This window comes from Antennarius striatus, chromosome 6 (assembly GCF_040054535.1).
Source record: "Antennarius striatus isolate MH-2024 chromosome 6, ASM4005453v1, whole genome shotgun sequence".
In the NCBI taxonomy this organism is placed as follows: Eukaryota; Metazoa; Chordata; class Actinopteri; order Lophiiformes; family Antennariidae; genus Antennarius; species Antennarius striatus.
In genome coordinates, this window is record NC_090781.1 from 11,057,190 (window position 1) to 11,080,165 (window position 22,976).

Sequence of the window (22,976 nt, forward strand, 5' to 3'; positions counted from 1 at the left end):
ACTTATTTTTATCCCCATATTTTAGAAGCATTCTAGGTTAATAGTGGGTGGTGGTATGAAGTTTGGGTTTTTTTTTAATCAATATATATTTATAAACATTACATACATACAGTAGGTCCTGAAAGTTCCTGTCCAAAAATACATGTGACCCCAGATAACCTCAGCAGACATTGGCATCTACAAGAAAAAGTTGAAACATGTAATTCTTTACTGTCATCACATACAAGTTGGTCAGCGGCAGTCCGCGACCCAATTCCAAAAACTTGGAGCTCAATTAAAATGCCTCTCAATTAAAATGATTCTCTAGTTTATGAGAAAAGACATGTCTTGCCTCTAACTCAATCCATTGTGGAGCTGTGAAGTACTAACCACACTGAACAACTGAATGACAGAAGTACCCATTGTGCTAATCTTCTTGAATTTGCTTAAACGTAGATGAAGGAATAAATTGCCATCTTTAGTCATATAAAAACCAAGCTTTAGAGGCACATAAACCATCTCCAAGTCACTGACTGAACAGGGTGGTCATAAACATGTCTCAAAAAAACAAACACCTATCACTGTTTACCAGTCAGTGGTGCTTATGCTTGGATTTCCAAATGTAGCTACACATGTACATTTTGCAGTTAAGTACTTTTGGCAGATTTCAGAAGCTAGAAACCCCATGAAGACTCTTAGTTACCAGTGAGAGTCGGCTGTTTTATGAGAGATGCTGTGAAACCTCCTTTCAGCTGAGAGAATATTACCCACAGGACGATTAAAGCTCCCGCTAGAGCCTTTTTATCTAGTTACTAGCCAGAAATAGCACAGAGTATTCAGTAAGGCCATTAAGCTTTGCATAATGTTTGTGATGGGTCATACATCTCTGTTATGCTTTGCTTAATGTGCAGAGCATATTAAATCTGGCCTGTTATGTATCCATTGAGTTGGCACTGCCGTGCCTGCAAAGCAATAGTCCTTCTGGCAGATGAGCAACTTCACCTATCATCTGTATTCCGTCACGTTGCTCTCTGGACTCCCTCAACTCGTGCCCCACATCCAGACACCTGGGAGGAGGAGAGAAGAGGGGTGGAAGAAACGTCGGGGGGATATGGGGGAGGCAGACAGTAAGAGTAGCAGAGGAAGTGATAGAGACAGAGAGCCAGCCAGCTGAGCAAGACCCCAGACACAAAGGGCTGAAAGGACACACACACACACACACACACACATACACAAACGCAGTTGCAACACATAAACACACATGCACATACACACATTAGCATACTTCTTAAATGTTAGTCCATGAAAAAGGGGGACAGACAGATAAGACTTGTGCTGGAGGAGACATCCAGACCCGTTCGTCGATTTGTTCTTTCGCCCAGAGTGACGGACGAAGCAGAGCTGGCTGTCGTCAGTCTGGCCCAGAGCAGGAAGTGTGCTGGGGATAAGGCGGCCATGTGGCAGGATGTTATGGATTTCTAATTAGAGCAATTCATCTGTCAGCAAGGGCGCGCTTTCACTGAAGGTTTCTCTGGCCCTCGTCTTGCCGGACCTCTATACTTCACACTCTCAACCTCACCTATACTTTGCATGCACATTTTTCTCTCTGGGGCGAACATGCATGCAAGTCTGCAGGGACATACCTCATGTTGGGCTGACAACAGCAGAACAAATCATTCAATCATCACAGCTCGCATCAACCAAACAGCTCAAAACGGTCTGAGGGGATCCCCTGGGAGAGCGCTGATTCTTAAACAGCATGAAACTATGACTGAGATAAGGCAGTGCAGAAGGTAGAAAGGGCAGGAGTGAAACCAGCCGTTTGCACACGAAAGCCCCATGATGCATCTGTCTGTTTGCCTCAGGGCAGTGTTGAGAACATGCAAAGCTCAATGCTCCTGTGGTCTTACACTGTAGCGCAGACGGACATCCCTGGGGAACAGACCCTGCTATTGTGTTACACCAGATATCCTGCTGCCGCTCTTTTGGACATGAGCTGATAGTCACACAAATAAACAAATAAAAGGGAGGTGTGTTACATACTTGTGTGTGTGTGTGTGTGTGTGTGTGTGTGTGTGTGTGTGTGTGTGTGTGTGTGTGTGTGTGTGTGTGTGTGTGTGTGTGTGTGTGTGTGTGTGTGTGTGTGTGTGTGTGTTTGTTTGTGTGTCCGAAATAGAGATAGGATGGCTAGTAAGTGGATAACAATGATGGTGGTTCATCTTTTATTTTTATGGGAACATTGTCATCTGTTTCAGGGGTTGTAATACCAAATTTTTTCAGGATGTCATGGTCCACAGATGAAGAATTCCGTTGAAGTTTATTATCCTTGATTTTTCATCTAGCACCACCCCCAGGTCAGTTTTGTCACTTAATTCAATTAAATGTTTCATCATCTGCTTAATGGGTTAACTAAAATCTACGTGAAAATTTGGTGATCTCCTACTTGTACCTTAGTTCTCCTGGGAAATAAAGTTTTTTGGTCATTTGATAAATATTTTGTACAATTTGGATTTAGGATTGCACATATGGGTTTTCCACGCAGCTCAATGATGACATAAAATGTTCCTTTTGTGATACTGTATTTTAAATTAATACTAAATACTTTTTTTTTAAAAAGTCATTGTCATTACTTATCTTTTAAGCACTTATACTGTACACGGCATAACAAAATCCATGCCTAGGAATGTATAAGATAACAGCAATAAAAGAGTGAGTTAGAAGATACTGAATAGTGCTCTTTGAAGAAGCAATCCTTTAGCCATTCAGTCCTGTTTTTTCTCTCTTCTACATCAGGACAAAGTCAAGAGTGAAGAGGTCAAGGGAAAATGAATGATGAGAAAAAACAGCAATGGAAGAAAGAGCACAACAAACTAGATGAAACAGGGAAGACACAAGACACAAATGAGGAAAAGAAAGATCAGAGAGGGGGGGGGGCAGTGAGAAGTGATGAGGAGAGGACCTGCAGAGAAGGAGTGATAAAGCAGAAAGAGGGTGTGAGACAGAGCAGAGTAAGGCGGGTGGAGATGAGGCAAATTGGGGGGGGGGGGGGGGGGGCTGTGCAAGGCCGAGAACACAGAGCAGCGGCCGGGGGGATGTTTAGATAGGTGCAGGCTGCCACTAGGAAGTCCACGCTCCAGTATAAACAGGCCGCCACACAACCCAGCACTCCCAACTGTGGGAGAAATCTGCCCTGAGACGAACGGAGTGGCTCTGGCCAACACTGCCAAGAAGGGAGGAGGGAGGGGATGGCAGTGGGTGGTTGGAGGCAGGGAAGGATGGGTACACGGCCACTTTCAGATTTCCAATGAATATATACACAGCTGAGTCTGGACTCTTCCCCCTCCCTTCCTTCACGTAGGGGGACTCCTGAGGCCATTTTGCTGCTCTTATCACCATTTAATCTCTATCTCATGCACACTCTAACACACTCTAGCACACTCTAACACACTCTAACACACACACACACACACACACACACACACACACACACACACACACACACACACACACACACACACACACACTGGATACAAAGGTACATACTCAGAAGCGCAGACACACAGCTGTGTTTGTATTAATATAATTGAGACCCTGTATTGCACCAGACCATCATTATATTTTGATAAACTATCCACTAACCTTTTCACTACACATCAAACTTTTATCATTACTTTAAACTGAAACTTTGTTTTAAACCTAATTTTGGAATTTTAAAGCAACTCCAACCGGTAAATTGGTGTAAACAGTATACTTGTAATCTGAAGGGGTCATTCTAGAAAATCCAAAGAAATTAGTCACATATTTTTTTCAGCAGTTGATGGAGACTTAAACAGAGCTAAAGTGAAAGCGATCTCTTGGACCTCTATGTATTAAGTCCCTAAAAACAAAGCCACTATTAGCTGGCAAACTTGAGACAACTTTACAACTTTATAAAGTTAAAACGTGTTGAGGTTGGTCCCAAAACATCAAATTAGATTTATATTTTAAGGTTTATTTATTTGTAACAAAACTTCTGTCATACTTTCATAGCTGTGGTCATGTTTCAATTAATGAAAATATCACATTAAACAAAGTGATTGCAATGATTTAGGAACATGGTTGTAAACAAAACAACATTTGTGGCCAAATAACACTTAAGAACTGAGATCAAAAGTGAATGAAATGCCAAGAAATATAATTACAACCTATTAAAACCAGACCAAGAGAACAATCTGTCCTCACTTAGTTGCCCAAGTAATATTTGGACAATATTTGAGGTTACACTGTAGTATTAATTATAGCGCTAACAGCTCTAATGAAATAATAATAAATAAATAATAAAATTTCATCAAAAGTCAAAATTTCATCACTATGTGAATGAATATGTATAATTTAGATAGATACAGATTTCATAGATAACAGATTCAGCAGAACAATAAGAACGAATTTCTTTCACTCTTGTTGTAACTTGTCGTTACTATGACGGAGTTTCCTCGCTTTTCTTTTCTCAGCAGGACATTGGGGCTTCAAAAGAAGCACACACACACTCAAGCACGCATACACGCACGCATGCACGCACGCACACACACACACACAAACACACACACACACACACACACACACACACACACACACAACACTGCAATTTCGTGTAATGCAGACTATTTCAAAAGGAAATCCCTCAAAACATGAAACCCAGTGAAAGTACAGACGATAGAGGAGAAATATTCCACAAGAGCCGACACAACAGCAAATCCCTCCGTCCCATCTGACTGTGTGACTTGAAACTGACATCATGTCCTGTTAGGTATAATGTTCTCCTGTAAATCACCTGGAGAGGAGAAGGCACAGAGTCATGCACATAAACTGAACCATTCAAGGGAATCCATCTGCACCTGGCCCAGACACCTCTGAGCTGAGGAGAAAGGCCAGCCTCATCATGTTTAGTCTGTTCCTCTGGGCTTTCAGAAAGTGACAAGACCCATGAGGGGATGAAGAGAAACTGAGAGGGCTTACAGTGTCAGATAGACCCACAAATCAGAACTTTCAGACATATATTCAGTGGAATATTTACTCAGTCTCCATCATTGTGATATACTGTGGAATTAGGCTTGGAAAAGGGCCAAGTTTGTAGTTTATTAGTTATTTTAAAATTTAATAACTGAAGTATGTTACCTGCTGTGGTAACACAAGCCAGTGGTCAGGAGTCACATCCTAATATACTAAGGTACTAACACACTGCTGTGAAATACAAAAAAATACTCAATGCTGAAAAAAATGGTTCCTACGACACACCCATGTTATTATATCCATTATGGATTGATATTGATGATTATATTATTATGATTCATTTATAATTTTGTTCATATGAATTCAGAAAAAAGTGACAATTACCATAAAGATTACCTCTAAGAGTTTGTTTCTTCAACTAATTGTCCACAAAATTTTTGAAAATGAATAGAAAATGTAATAAATGAAATTACAAATCAATAATGAATAGCCTTATAACCATAATCTCCCCCTCTACAAACAAACTAAATATTTAAATTTGGGGGATCTGAGTTTTATTTGGATTGTCAATCAATCGTACCTACATATAATGTCCGTACCAAACCCTTTAATATGCCAAATGGTATTACATTAAAATCCAGATAAATGTTACTGAGAAAGGAAACTCGATAAAAAATGAAAAACTAAAATGAGTTTTGCTCCCCTTATGCAGAAAAAAAGTAGTGACTTCTATTGTGACCAAGAACCTGTGCTCCCACTTAGTTTTTTTTAAAGTTTTTTTGTGAAATCCTGTGAAATCCCCTCAGTGAGCAAACAGAAGTTTTAAATAATCCTGTAGACAAACCAACAAACAGATTGGATAAAAAATCATTCCCAATATGAACAAAACTAATTCCTCCAAAAAAAAAAGCCAACAACTTTGCAATAAACTCTGTTAGATAAGCTTGTAACTGTAGGATCATCAAATTATTTGGTGTACAATGCCATTCAACTTCTTTTATGAGCCAAATTGAATCCAAACATTTTACAAATTGATGTATCACAAGCAACTAAGTTCATATTTGCTAATTTAAATATCTTGTCCACATTTACAATCATGTTTGTTAGAAAAACACATGAGAATACAGAATGGGATAATGTCAAATATTGTGCGCATCTTATGTTTAAAACAGTGTTGAAAAATCTCGATTATGTTTGCACTTTTTTTTTTGTTTACAGGTTGGCTGTGTGGCTCAGTTTTATTGCAGTTTATAACCTGATGTGATTCATGGAGTCACTGCGCACTGTTTTGTAGGTGACTTCACAAGCTTTCTGCTCTTACTCAATATGGTATGATTTATAACTTGGTATTGGTTTTGTGCCATGTTTAAACCACATCACCAGACAGAATCAGACTAAAGCCACTCATCTATTTTGTAATTGTGTGTGTCATTTGCTGTGTAATTTTGCAGCAAATTTCAGAACACAGAGGAGTGAGAGGGCAACTGAGGAGGGGAATGAGTGGACCAACACCCACACACGCATCCAGGCAAAGATACACACAGGCATACACACAAACTGGCTGCCAGTAAACACTAACAAGTCCAGCAGTTCTTCCTGGAACAGCACCATGAAGCAGCTGCGAGTCCCAGCAGAGCCTGACTCTCCCACTCACTGGGCCTCTCGCAGGCAAACACACACACACACACACACACACACACACACACACACACACACACACACACACACACACACACACACACACACACACACACACACACACACACACACACACACACACACACACACACACACACACATACACCCATGCCCTCACACACTGACATAAATACCACACACACTCACCCATAAGCATTCTTTTGCTGGTTCTAGTTAAAGTAATGAAAAAAGTGCTATTTTATTTAATTTGTCTTGGTCTGGAGCATTGTGTAATCCCCAAATACTGGTTAACCAGATGTGCAGGTTGACCAACATCTCAGATCTGATCAAAAGAATTCTTGAGAAGAGAAATGTGCCAAACTAAACTAAAAATGAGTGGCAGCTGCGATTCTAAATCATTACGAAATGTCGGCTTTGTTGTCAAGTTTATTAACCAGACAGCAAACCTGTAAAAACTGCTCAGCCAGCTCAGATGGAGTGATGCAGTTTAACACTGATCCATAACCTCATAAATCCTGGCTCATCAGTTATACTATCCCTGATTTTAACTAAGTTACAACATCACCTGAAAAAAACTTTCAGTGATGACTTACTTGATTCAACATCCATCATTTCAGGCCGGATCTCTCTCTAGCCCTTCACCTCATCTGTACTCCATTGATATTCTCCGCAGCTCAGACTAACCCATTCTCAATTTTCCCCTGATGGATGCAGGTTTAACTTTCATTTGGCTGCACGTCTGCACATTGAAGGTTAGCCATGGTCATGTTTGTCTGTTTACAACTGCAGACATGGCAGACTATGATCCAAGAGTCATAAAGATATCATTGAATACAGCTTGAAACCTAGAATTTTTAACAAAGTTAAGGGACATAATTTTATCCTGTTTCACTTTAGCTTAGACCTCGAATAAACCGAGCATCATTCCAAATCGTAATCTGATTCATGCTGCCTTTCAAAAGTACTACAAGTCATAGAATGGTTTCATAACGCCGCTTCTGGTAAGGGAAACTCATGATGATCTGTTTGCACAATATGTAACTTACACATCAAGGTTGATACAGTACTCACATTTTACGCTAATTTATTATCCATTCAGCCACAGGGATACACATAAGGACACCCTGTTACAGCTTGGGATCACTATACCTGCACCCGCAGGTTGTTGTCCGAGAAGCACAACAGATGATGACGCTCAGAAAACAGAAGTGGAATTTGCTGAGGCTGACCTCACCTAAGCTCCCTTTTCCTATCCCTGTTCTTCATCCTGATTACCTTCTTCTGTGTTTTCATATCAACTACACCATTTGTCTATTCAAACTGAGCATGAACTGCAATCTTCCATCAACTCAATTAAATTACTCAATTAAATGTAGTTATTGTAGATGTTATCCTACTTTAAAAGTTAATGGTTAATCCATGTATTATTACATATATTATTAATATTATTGACATCCTTTAGAATTGTGCAACAAATGCATCATCCTGTGGGAAAATTAGGGAATGTATTAGGGGCGACAGTGGCTCAGTGGTAGAGGTCGTTCAATGATCATAAGATCAGCGTTTCAATTCCCGCTCCTCTATTCACCTGTTGTTGTGTCCTTGGGCAAGACACTTTACCCTACCTGCCTCCAGTGAGGGACTTGCTGGTGTGTGAATGTGTGTGATTATTCTGGTGATAAGAGAGGCAGTTGGCACGGATTGGCAGCCACGTTTCTGCCCCAGGGCAGCTGTGGCTACATTCGTAGTTTACCATCACCAAGTATGAATGAGGAGTGAACGAATAAGGGATCCAATGTAAATATAATCCATTATTATTATTATTATTATTATTATTATTATTATTATTATTATTATTATTATTATTATTATTATTATTATTATTATTGAAACAACAGGCAGTTACTGCACTGACTTATTTTCATGCCTACACACCTTCTTCTAGGATCATGCACAATAATATTACTATGACAATATAATTAAGCTTAAAATGCAATGGAATAGTAAAACATCAGAAATGCAGGACTTTCTCTTTCTCACTAATCAGTAACATGCAGACATTGTTGGATATGAAGGTCGAAATGTTTTACTACAGTGTTCAAACAGACTTGAAGAGTGTGTTAGATGCACTGCCGCACTTTTCCTGACTCAGTTTCCCAGGCTTTGCTCCGACATACGTGTTGCGTCACTACTTGTGGCCTAATGTGGCTTCTTTGTGGTTGCAACTGCTCCAGTTCACAGAGCGAGCACAGAGCTTATAAAACAGCACTCAGATATATCGTCACATACTTATTGACTGAAACACATCAGAAAAGCAGCTCTGGTACAGACAGCCCATCAGAACGACAACAGAGAGACGTGATTCCAGGCACGGCATTTTAGTCCGTGAAATCCTGTCCAGATTTCCATGAATGAAGTACGGAGCCACTTTAGAAGCTATGGGCTCGGACCACGGCCAGTATGGATGTCCATAGCAGATGCTGGAGACAGTCCTTTGCGCTGACCCTCATTGGTGCTGTTGTATTACTTATGGAATGTAAACCTAAGGAGCATCAAACATGTTCAAACTGTCTCCGTCTGCTGAATCCTTGTCTGCTGGTAACAGCGTGTGGACCCAGACCTACAGGCAAAGATTAGATAACTTTTGATTGTATTATTCAAAACAGAAAGGGCCAAGCATACTCCACATCTGCAAGATATTCAGGTTCTATTTTGTGTTTTAAATGAGCCACAAAAATTCGAAAATTTGTAGGTGCAGCTTTCACCTATAGCCAAAATAATTGATCAGACAATTTAATAATATCTGAATTGTGCCTTTAATAAATAAATATTAGTTATTTGTTAAATATTATTCATTTTTAATTAATTTCCAATTAATTCATATTTGTTCTTTTAGTATTGATACAGCCTCTTTGATTTGAGTATTCTCAGAGTTTATGCATTTTGAATCCTTGTTGTTGGTGAGCAAAAAAATTAATAATTTGAAATTTGAAGAAATTACTTGGAACCATGGAATTCATGATATCCTGCATTAAGAACTTACAGTATATATCTATATGGCATGGAAGACTTGTTTTTTATTCATTCAGGAGAAGTCGACAACCACACTGTCACACATGGGTGTGCACCCCAAAAGTTCACCCCAAAAATGACACCATTGGGCCTTTTGCATTAAGTGCTGAAAAGTGGTGTGTTGTTTCAGTGGAAAGAGCATGCACTCTATGTGAGGAGACAAAAAAAGCTCTGTGAATTGTATACCTTATTGTATGGTTCACCTAAATATGGATGCTCCGAAGACAACAACATTACCCAAGCCTCTAGAGTTTTGATGCTTTCACAGATCATCAAAAGTTAGTGACAAATTCCACATTTAGATGTAAACAACATTAATAATAACACCACATTAAAAAAGAAAGAAAAAACAAAAACCAATACCAATGCGAGTGTTGACCACTTAACAATGTGCCATATAGCAGAACAACTCAAACCAGATCTTTTTGCAAATATAACTCTGCGCCAAACACATTTTATTATGCAAAAAGTGAAAAAATAGGTTCATAGGAGGTGTTCTGTTGCAATGGAAACTTTATTTAGACACATGATCCAACAGCAGTTCAAAAATAAGAACCAAATTTCTGTGCTTCCAACTGAGCTGATACAGACTCCCCTACAGGCTTTATTATGTCACTAACTAGAACATGGACTAAAACCGTAGTTTCAGAGAGAGCACACAATTTAGAGATGGCAATACCAAGAGAAAAGACAGAGCTGTGCATTTAAAAAAAAAGAACAATGTGTGCCCAAACAAGAGTGAAAGCAAGAAAAAATACCAATGAAATATTAACTAAGGTTGTGCCAAATATGCTAAAAGTGAAACATTCAGCCAACACATTTTAGTAATCAAACGTAAACACTGACTGGACCGTAACTAAGTCTCTCTCATTCACTTTGATTTCCTATCTGCCTTCGACCACGGAAAAGACACAACGTTGAAAAACTTCAGAAACACACAGCGCATAGCTTTCAACACATATTTAAAGTTGTACATACAGTGTCAACTCTAGAAAGTTCAGTCTTTAGTTCACAAATATTTTCTTTGAATGCTTTGTTCAAGAGTGTCTGTAACAGGCTCCCTGAAGGCCCACGCCTGAACGGCTGCAAAACCAGTGACTCATTTGATGAACGATGGCTTTTCAACCTCGCTCACAGCCTGCAGATCCGCTATAATGAAGTCCAGTACAAGTCTGTCAACAAACAGCGATGTAAAAACATTCCTTTACAAAACTCTATTTCTCTCTGCCTGCTAGTGAATTTTTACGGTGGTTGGCACTACCCACCGATATGTTTGTGTGATTTTTGTTCAAGTAAGTTTTCATTTACATGTTCTTGTCTTGTCCAGTGCTTGAATGTGATGCATCTCTTTTCTGGTGTCAGGAGCAACACTGTCCAAACAAGCCGTCTTTCTTTATATTGTGAATATTTGTCTGAAGTTAGGAAAAAAACTGAACATGAGCGTCAGTAATGTCCTCCTTTTCTACCTTATTAAATCTTAATTTTAATAAAGTAGTGGCCGTCATATTTTCACAAGTTTTTTTAGGTTCAAAATTACATAATATAATCATCACATGTAGCTGAAATAAATTAGGTAACTAAATCAATGCAGTCAATCTGTACGCTAGTGTATTGTCTCTAAATCTGCAAAAAACAAAACACCCGAGTGAAAGCCAAACTAAAGAACAAAGATTTAATAACACAAATTCAACACTAATTCTCTGAGGAATCATGGTCCATGCATCTTTTAGTAACTCAATTGTTACTACAAATGCAAAAAAATTTAATCAAAATTGAAGGTATTTCCCTTGCTGTAGCCAAAAACACACAATTAATATTTTCAGTAAATTCATTTTAATTTTCTTTTTTGAATTAGAAAAACATAATCAGGAGAAAACAGAGAAAAGTTCTGTTTTTTGGTTTTATCTGTACAAAACAGGACCATCAAATGCTGAGACCTGAAGTGTCACATAGGCTACTGGGGTATGAGGGGCTGAACCATACTGGGTCTCCGTCAGACAATCAGGGGCACAAAACTCTGCTTTAGTTTTCTGTGATTGAAAAACCTTGTTTTACTAATCATTTCCAAATATTAATTGACTGACTAAAACTCAGGGATAACAGGTATTGTCATGTGAAGGTTCTTGATTTTGTCTTTTAATTTGAGACTGATACTGAATATCAGTTTCATACATATATATATATATATATATATATATATATATATATATATATATATATATATATATATATATATATATATATATATATATATATCATACATTGCTTGTCCCTGTTCTGCCATGAAAATCAAAATAATAGTTTGTGGTATTTTAGTTTTTATATGGAACTAAGAAGAAAAAAAAATCTAATAACAGCACATTTTTTTGTTTTTGCTGTTCATTCCTGAAATGACAGATAAATTACAAAGACCGTCCATCACTACAAGTCAAGACGTTCACATGTTCTCTTGATGCATGATCAACAATTGATCAAAGCCATCAGGCCTTTGTACACAACCAGCTCAAGGTTGGAATGTCAGCCTGTTTTTGGCCACAGCATCCAAAGCTACAAAGCAGCTTTGGGAGGGTGAATTGTTTTTCCACCTCTGAGGCAGAAGGAAGATACTAACACAAGCATGTAATCATGAGTGAGCCATGGAGGCAGCAGGACAAAGAGGGGTGTGATGTGTTGGTAATGTGCTGTGTGTACAATCACACACTTGGGTGTCATTATACCGCTGCTCATTGGTTCAGTTTAAGAAAACAACGATGGTATCACAAAGAGTTCCTCTTGCGGCTGTCTTGAATAATCTCTGCATAAAACAGGCTAATTAGTATCATATGTGGGCCATATCAAAGAATGTCTCCTTTTGAGGCTGGCTGAAGAATAATGCCACTGATTTGTGCACAAACACCATCTCTGACAGCAAAACTGTTAACTTTTCTTGATGAGTTTCCAGCTTTACCTATGCACGCATGAACGCACACTTCAAATACACTAAGACTAAACACAATAAAGGCGCACTTCTGTCTTTTGTAAGCTACTCCTCAAACCTGGGCGCCCTTTGAGACAGGGCAGTTGGCCAGGATGGGCTATAACTGCTGAATTAGTTCATCCAACAACCCATGTGTCTGTCCCAAGCAGTAAAGAGAGCAGTGAGACTACCCAGTGACGGCTGGTTTATAATCAGTCAAACACTCGTGTTAGCCCTACGCCCTGCGACACTGCGCTATGCACACTACACAGAGCTGGCGACGCCGAAAAACACAGGTCATTTCTGACGTTCTACCTTACTGTTTTCTAAATTAAGCCATTTTGTTCTCATGACCCACGGCAAAACGAAGCCACCCATTTACAAGACTGACTCGGTCGTATCTGTCAGCGTGTCCCAACAGGGATTCAGGTCGCGTAAGAGATGACAGTGGGAATTTAAACATTTCAAACCGTGGAAAGCGTAATGCTCATTTTTCTTCTAACTTGGGCCATATGGGATTTGGCACGTTCATCACATGGACAGAGGAGGACTAATGCAGCTGAGGCATGGTTCTTATTATTACAGATTATTACTGGATCCCGAGACAAAACTCTGGATTATATCTTATTCCTCTTGATGCTTGTAATACAAAACTTGGATTAGATGTAGAGAAAGAAATCAATGACCATCTCCCTCAAGCACTGATCGTCTGCCTTACACACCTGCAGGCACATGTTTTAGTATTATCCGATTACAGTCTCTGCAGACTGTTAATGGTAAAACTGACCTTACTTAATAGTTTAGAGCTGAGTTCAAACATCTACGCACCCATTTGTGTCGGAGAGAAAGGTTAGCAAAAGCAGTGAGTAAAGGTGGAAAGGAGTGTGAAAGATAGATAGTTGAAGGGATGGAGCAGAGAAATATGAGAAGAGGTAAAAAAAAAGAAAAAAGCAAATGGATAAAAAAACAGGTTTTATTTATTATGTAAAATGTTATTCTCTCTCCAAAGGTTGATCATCTGATATACTGGAGGGCATTTTCACATGTATCTCCCTCCTGTCAGCATGTAGCCTGGCTCTAATGGGCTGATAAAAAAAACACTATACACGTGTACAACTCAACATCTTGGAGAAGAGGAAAAAAGACTGCACTGCACTGCACACACACACACACACACACACACACACACACACACACACACACACACACACACACACACACACACACACACACACACACACACACACACACACACACACACACAGTCCATGTTGCAATGAGCTTCATCTTGTGTGTCATTCGTGTGGGGAGGAGGTTGCAGGTGGCTTGCTCCAGTGTTCTGCCAAGAAAGCAGAATACCCTGGGGTGGGGTGAAATGAATGAGAGTGGGAGAGGTGAGGGAGTGGAGGAGTGCAGCAGGACAGGATAGGAGAGTGTAGGCGATTTGATTTAGAGTGTGGTTATCATAATCGATTAAAAATTGTTTTCTCCTCGGTCTCTGCACCCCATGTCTCTTGCTGGGGCTTGGGTGGGGCTTCCAGAGAAGGCCCAGGCCAGATGACTTCATTGCCATATGGTATCTAACCTCTCAGTCACACTCATTTACAACAAAACAGCACATACCCATTCTCCAAACTCTCCCTTTGTTATGCAGCACTCAGTAATTCTGATAAAGCCATGCCCATACATACCGATCAGTAAGCCTCATGAATGCGTTTTTTTTTTTTAACTCAACAGTGATGATCAGCCTCGCCTTGGATTTTTTCTTATCGGCTGTTCGCAGTATTGCAATGGAAAATTCCCCTTCAGCAACAAAAACATTTTCCCTTTGACCGCCATTACAAAACTGATATGAGAAAAGCAACTCAGAAATTTCTTAGATCATCACATTGTAAAGTCAAAACGCTATTGTGGGACATATGCATAGGAAGTAAGAAAGGGAAGTTAAAAAGCTCTGAAAAACTTTTGACCCACGCACCAACTTTGGGCTCAGTGTACAGACCTAAGGTGCACTGATGGTTGGCACAGGTGGATCCTTAACTAAGTGGTCTATAACCACAATCCACCTCTTCAATGTAGAACAGTGACTGGCATCTCCTGTGACTCATTTTCTCGGGTTATTAAGTGCTTCAGGTATTCCTTTGGTTCTGCAAATGCGACATCACAGCACTGTTCATTCTTCAGCAAAATTTGCTGATTATCTGACGTTTTCATGAGGAGTTATGGCTGGATTAAGGTGCTCCAGGTCTTTAGGGCAACATTTATTCTTCAGACTCTTTTACGTTCCTATTTGTACAGACAGCTTCACAGAGCTTGAAGATCTACCCAGAAACAAGAAACCACGGTGAATTTTTTATAATAATGCTATGTGACCTGCTAACCTCCATGTCAGTTATTTTCTATAGAGAAGAAAGACAATAAGCATTTTCACTTTCTTTTGAATTAGTTAAATATAAAGCTCCAGGTATGTTAGTGTTAGCTTAGTATACCATAAAACAGGAAAACGAGTGTTGTTCAAAGAAAGAAAAAGAGGAAACAAACCTCCAGGCACCTCCAAAGCCTCTACAACTCGTTATATCCTGTTTCTTTACGTGCTGAATTGTAAAAATGTCAAGCTGTGGATTTACATATGGTATTGATCCACACACTTAGATTTTTTTTTACTTTGGCGAGCCCTCTGTTTCCAGCTAACATTCTCCTGGCTTTGCTATCCAGTAGCTTTATATCTAAAACACAAATGTGAAAGTCGTAATAATTTGGTTGCCTACGCAGGAAATTGAATCAGCAAATGGTCGATTGTATCTTATTATTACTACGAGAACCCAAGTGACACGCAGGGAACTTGTGGTTTGGGGATTCCTGTCACATTGCCCGGCTAGTCTGGCTGCTAGCCCAGCCTTTTATAGCATGTAGGCTAGGTTAGCAGGGCAAAAGGGGATCCTGTCTCTAGCAGACTCAGCCAACCTTTCAACAATCAGTTCTAACGGATGTTTTTAATGTCGTTCACATCTTAAGAAATAAAACCTCATCATTGATCATAACTAAAAGGCACAAATATCTGAATATGATGTGGTTGAAAGCAGATACTGCGTCTACAGAAATCAATGGAATTGGGAACTGTTGTGTGAGATGTTTTTATTGACATTGCCTCCATTGCCATGGAGAGAAGAAGAAAGACTCTTTGAAATCCCACTGAACTCTCCGTGAAGAAGAAAAAATGGGATGCTGACGAAAGTGATAGAGATAAAGGAGATGCAAAAACATAAATCCAACATAGTCAGCAGGGCACCCTCAGCCATTTATGTCTTTCTACATTTGTTGGTTTTGCCCTTCTTACAGTACCTCTATCACACCATCTTGAAACCTTAACCCTCACTTCCTTGGCATCGCTCTCTCCTCCCTTCATGTGCCAAATCGTCTGTCTCCGGTTTCTATCTTCAGTGCCCAGGATGAACCAAGTCCTTCTCCTTCCAATATATTTTCCTCCTCTTGTTTTCCAGCTCAAGGCCCAGAAAGAAAGTATTTGCCCCGTCTCTCCCTCTCTCAGGATGTGTCTTGGCTCCTCTATAAAGGTTAGTGAGAGCATGATGTGGGTGTTGGTGTCTCTGGGTGAGTTATGGGTACTACAGCCAGGGGACCCCAGAAAGAACTGAATGAGTAGACTTTTGGGAGCATGATGAAAGAGAAAAAGAGGGGGGGAGGGATGAAGGGAGGGCAATTTAAGGGTTCAGAATGCCAAGTGCTGATGTGTTTGTTTTCCATCACTGCTGTTCCGGGCAATGACAGAGAGAGAAAACAAACGGCAACACTGATATATTACATACAGACTTTCAACTTTATTCTCAAAGCAATACGTCTGTGATGAAAGTATTGTGCTTATCACCAAACCTCGGTTATCTCCTCTTATCAATTCTTCACACGTGGAATCTTGGAAGCAGATAACTCTGTTCATTAGTTTTGTGCTCAGGAAAAAAATAAAGAAATCTATAAACAATGCATGAATAAGCCTGTAACCGTGGGCGTGTCTGAAGGGCAGAGTCATCATCACTCACTGCACAGCCGCTGAGATGAACACGAACAGAATGGTGGTGTTGGTTACATTAGCCATCACCATGACAGAAGCGCGCGTAGTCACGGGATGGCCTCTGTTCAAAACCCTGACTTTTACTGTATCCTTTAAATGGTGTCTGTCATCTTTTACACTGTGCAGTAGGGCTTTATGCTAAGTGTGAATACCTGTCTTTATAAGGTAGTGTGTTGCTCGTGTTGCGTGCAGAGACGACTCCAGGCACGCTGGATTGTCTAGCGCCAGCGCTGCGAGGTAACGTATGGGACACATCGGACAGTGGAGGTCCAGGTGGAGGGGAAGGAATGAGAAAGATGGTGGCTCGGCTGAGTCGGCTCCATCATTCCTTGACAAGTGTGGGAATGAAAAGGCGTGACATGTAGGGAAGAGTAAGGGATAGTAGAGAAAGGAACATGTAAAACTAGTTTGTATCAATGATATTTGGCTGGATTGATCATTTAGAAGCTCCTGCCAGAAATAGTTACATCTGCACAGCCTAATTTAAACTTGTAGTTGTGTTTCCAAGGATACCAAATGTGAGTAGATATTGTGAAAACATGCATGAGACACTTTTGATTTGAATAATATAAAACTCTGAAGAAGAGCCAATAAGAAAGTATTGGGCTCCTGTCAGTATCTGTCAGTGTCAGAGTCTAATAAAAATATTTTTCAAAGCGCAAATATGCACAGCAGGAAATGAAATTCTTTTTAAATGATGGAGGAGATTAATGTGAAAGATAAAAAAAAAGTCAATGGAACACATAGAAAGAGGAAGAAGACCCCCAGCATCCCACACAGACTCAACCTATGTGCTGCCTGACACACAACATTTCTTATGAATGGAAGGAAATTGTGTCCTGAAAAAAATCTTATTTGAAAAGCATGAGTAATAATTATAGAATCAAGCCAACTCCTGAGAGCAGGACAACAGCAAGTGGGACAAATTTCAAAGGCAAGGAGGAAGGGAGATGAAAGAACAAGAGAAAGTCAGGTGAAAATGACAAAAAGAGAGGTTTATTTTATTAGCCTTAATAAATATCTGACAGATTTCCTGAGGAAATATCGCAGATCACATGTAAAATAGTTTAAGACTGATGTCAACTGCAGCAACATATGAAATCTATTAGCGAGGAGCCACAGCAGACACAGGGTGAGAGGGAGTGAGAGAGTACCAGAGCAACAGAGAGAGAGAGAAGGAGAGAGAGGAAGCACTGCTGAAAGTAATACAAGAGAAAAAAAAATCTCAGTCTTTCCAAATTCTTCGAGAGGTAAAAAAGTCAGCCAAGACGCAAAATCAGAAAAAGGAGGGGGAAAAAAAGAACAGAAGCACATGCCCCTGCTCATGCACACACATACACACACACACACACACACACACACACACACACACACACACACACACACACACACACACACACACACACACACACACACACACACACACACACACACACACACACACACACACTGATCTCCACATCCTGCTGGGTTCAGGGCCAGCAGTGAAACGAATGCCCAGATACCACTGCCAGCCCCAGGGAGGGATGGAGAATGGAGACACACACTCACACAGAAAAACAGAGGAAATAAAAAAGAGTAAGAAAAGAGTTGGCAGGAGGCTCCAGAGTGCTACCATCTGTAAAATCACATGATTTCAGGGCAACTGCTTGAAATGTATCAGTCATCCTGGGTAACCTCTTCACCTACGATTGTTTATCCAGACAGAGCTCCCCGTCATCAAACGTCTTTTTCCTTCTGCTGTCTTCGTCTATTCGTAGTTGTGAATGAAACAAACACATTTAAATTTTAAAGAAGAATTCATTACTAGCAAAATACTATAATAATAATAATTTACACTAAAGAGGGTTTTCTTTTTCCTGTTCAACTCCATAAGACTCCACATAGACTGATGTTATAAGCGGCATAGGCAATCTCACAATGGTCACCATGCACATGCAGAAACATGCACACACACACACACAAGCACAACCTCCCACCCACACAAACACACACTGAGCGGTGGTTCCGTATTTTGCGAAGAGGAACTTGCGCTGGTTCAGTGGTGCCAGTATGTCTGTGGCAGTGTGGCAGCCATAGTGTTCCACCACCCTCACCCTCCACCAAAACCCAAACCACAAGCCATCAAACCCCTGCCATACACACACACACACACACACACACACACACACACACACACACACACACACACACACACACACACACACACACACACACACACACACACACACACACACACACACACACACACAGTCAACCAACCACACATACCAAGCAAAGAGGTAGAGTTCTGGAAAATGAGAATGAGTGAGGTTTCTGTCCTCCTCTGTCTTCCCCCTTTTAATCATGCAGGCCTGAAAGGGCACCCAGAGTTCAGTAGGGACGAGGATAGTGAAGGTGGGGAGGCGCAACTACAGAGATGCGTCACAGCACTATCTGCTGCTCTGCCCAGCCTTGGTGTCAGACATGATGACTGGTCTGAGATATGTATGTCACAGAACACAAGGGCGAGTGTGTGCGTGTGCTTTTTGATTGAGTGTTCAGATACAACAATAAAAGTAGCAGAAGTCATTTGTAACAGAAAATTGAACATCCACTTACTGCAGTTAACCAGCTCCTCTCAGTGCGCCTCTGATGTGGGAGGCGGTTCATTAATTAAACAGGTGTTACTGGTTACCGCGCCTTCTTTTCTGGTGCAGCCACAAGGGGGCGTCGACGCCAGACACTGTCAAATTCTACAAAATGTGAAATTGAGCAACAAATGGCAAATACTCCATAAAGAGTACTGACTTTTCAAAAAAATCTGATGAATCTGAGTAATGATCAATCTGATCCAATCTCTGAGTACAATGAGTACTCACACTGAGAAATAGGAAATAATTTTATTTATATATTTTTTTTTCATATTTCCTGATAAACCAGGATATAAATCTGTCTGATAAATGTAATGGCCCAAAAACACAAATGTTTGTTGAAATGTAATAGCTACAGCAGAAAGAAAAAAAATTCCCCTGATACCCCTGTACTCCACATAGGGAAAATGCCATCAATAATAAAGTACCAATTAAAAAAAAAAACAAAAACATTTTAAGGCTTTTTTAAAGATTTAAATGTCAAATGTAAGTTAAAGCATAAAGATCATTTTAAAATAATGCCAGATTGGATGATGCTGAATCCATCCAGTTGGATTCTGGACAATCTGTTGTGTAATAAAATGCATTATAGTCCATTTTTACTTAAAACATCACTAAATTAATATCAAATAATGCAGTGAAGTATAAATGAACCATATTTAACAATGTAATGGAGTAGAATCCCTTCAGACTGCACTTAAGTACAGTTCTTCGGTAAACTCCGACCCCAACTGCAGAAAAAGTGACAATTTCACTTTAGTGTCAAAAGAGTGTATTACCCAAGGTGCCCATTTCAGCCCAAAACCCAGAGCTCTACATCTCACCATTTCATGTGAATGTGAGTGTGTATACCAAGTGTTGAAGGTTAGGGTTCCTGTATGTGTTCCACAGTTGTGTAATGGCCCAGTGGAGTAGAAAGTGATGAGAAGCTGGTGTTAAAGCCCAAAGCAGGCCCTTATATGGAGCGCTGGAGCTGTTTTCTCTCTTCTTCGCTGTCTTGCTTCTTTCCAAAAGTGCTACAAGGTCGGAAGAGAAGAGAACATCCTTCCAAGTCAACATATTTACATATTTGCAGCGATGTGGGGATATTCAGCTGAGTGTTGGCAGGCGAGGCAGTGGTCAGACAGGACAGCTGAAAGTGGACATCTGCGCCTGGTCCTTGGCTGTGGCTCACTCCCTTACCCTTATCGCCCCATCGCATACTCACAAAATGATATATGTGACAGCTTCATACAACTCATCAGACACATTAAGATGGTATCTTTTATGAAAACTTCCATGAAACCTACAACTGGAGTATAAGACACATACGTGATTATCATCTGTAACACATGTACAGATACATAGGGGATATTTTATTCACTGAAACGTGTTAAATTCTACAAGCGGAGCTTTTCTCTCATGATTAACACACCAGGTCATGTCATGCCTTGTTTTATCTTACACATCTTTTGGCAGGGACTCTGGGAAGTGCCCTGGGGACCCCTTGACTTCTTATTCAAACCTCACCACTACCTCCACTTATACACACACACACACACACACACACACACACACACACACACACACACACACACACACACACACACACACAGTGCACGTGCACATGCACAAGCACATACACACACACACACACACACACGCACGTGAACATGCACAAGCACACACACACACAAAAACACACAAAAACACACAAACACACACAAACACACACACACACACACACACACACACACACACCTTCTGTCCTCTTTCTGTCTTTTTGCCTCTTCCCTCCTCTCTCACCCCTATAGCTCTTGCAAGGAACACAGCACCGTGTTTCTCTTGGCAGAACTTTGCAGGCTGTCCCTGCGTGCCTGAAAAACCAGCCAACGTGCACATTTCTCACATTTTCTGCCTGCTCTCTGTGAACAGTTCACTTCAGCCTCTTCATATCACCCAGGTTCCCAGGCCATGCAGGGCAGGGAGGGACAAATGCATCCTCTCAATTACATTACATCCACGTCCTCCCTGTCTCTATTCCTTTGTCTAAAGAATGTTTCTATAATTCACTTTTACTCCATCCAAATCCCCCTCTCTGGTGGTTACTTGGCCTTTTTCGCTCCATCTGAGCAAGCCAACTGAACACAGGTGTGTGAGTGTCTAGTTTGCTGCACAGTCTGATGAGGAAAAGCTGCTAATATGAAAGTCTTTCCACTAACAGGGAGGACACCATGTGTCTGGCATGCACCGTCTCAAAGACGAGTGTCAGTTCGGGGGTACACGGACGTCTCAGCGAGTTAAGAAACTGACTTTCAAATTGCACAGTCGCACAGGTGCAAGATGCAACATGAGTCAAAAGCAGGAAGAGGTACATCCGAGTACAATTTGAAGGAAACATTAAAGAGGAAAGGTGAACGTGTGGTCGGCTGCACAGATGAACTCATCTGAGATGAGCTGGGCTCGGTTAAACAGCTGGAAGTGAATCCATTTTCCTTCAACTACAGAGGATGGATGTTTAACCTTTATCCCACACACAAGGCTGTTTGGCAGCAGATCACCAGTATTTATTATTTAATTTATTTCTTTTAAACTTTAATTTAAAGTTTATTTCCTCTGTGAGTCTGGGGTCCGGGCATTGCTACATGAATGCACGTTCTCAGAAAAAGAGGAGGAGAGGGGAGAAAAAAAAGGAAAAAAAGTGCAGCATGTCTCTTGGGTGCCCTTTTTGCCATCCCATTTCCTATGCATCTGGTCTGTGTTTGCGCAGAAAGGGAGAGGGGGAGTAAACGGGGGACGGCCGTCTGGGGCCAATTAATAACCAGTGATTTATAGGAACTTTTATAGAATAATACAATAAAAATGTGTGCGTATGTGTGTGTGAGTGCATGTGCATGCACACATTTGTGTATGTGTGTGTGTGTGTGTGTGTGTGTGTGTGTGTGTGTGTGTGTGTGTGTGTGTGTGTGTGTGTGTGTGTGTGTGTGTGTGTGTGTGTGTGTGTGCTCGCCTTAGTGAAAGTGCACACAATACTTTTCTAATTCCGGGGAATCAAAAACAAATTATCAGGAAAAAACACAGACCACTCAGGATAAATTGGGCACAGATGGAGGCAGGAAATAAAAACGAACGAGGAGAAGACGTTGGCGGAAAAGAGCACAAGAGGAGGACAGGAGGACCATGAGAGGGAGAAAAAGGGGGTACCGGAGAGAGTGACAGAGCGAGGGCAGGACAACGTGAGGATGTGATGCAGGAGAGGTAAAAAAGGAGAGAGATGGATGGAGCGAGGACGAGTGGAGAGAGGGTGAGCAAGAGGACATGGATGATGTGGAGGAAGAGAGTGGGAGGCGAGAGAGCAGGGGAGTTCCCATGCCCTGTGCAAAGGAAATGGGCTTAAGAGAGGGGGTTAGCATGTGTGTGTGCTGTGTTTGTGTACGTGTGTGAGCGGGCAATGAGATGAACAGACCCGTCTCTGGCACAGAGTCGCATCCCCCCCTCCAATCCCTGCTCATCTCATTCCCCTCGCCGTTCTCATCTCTCCCTCTCCCTCTCTCTCTCTCACAGACACACACACACACACACACACACACACACACGCACATGCACACACACACACACATACACA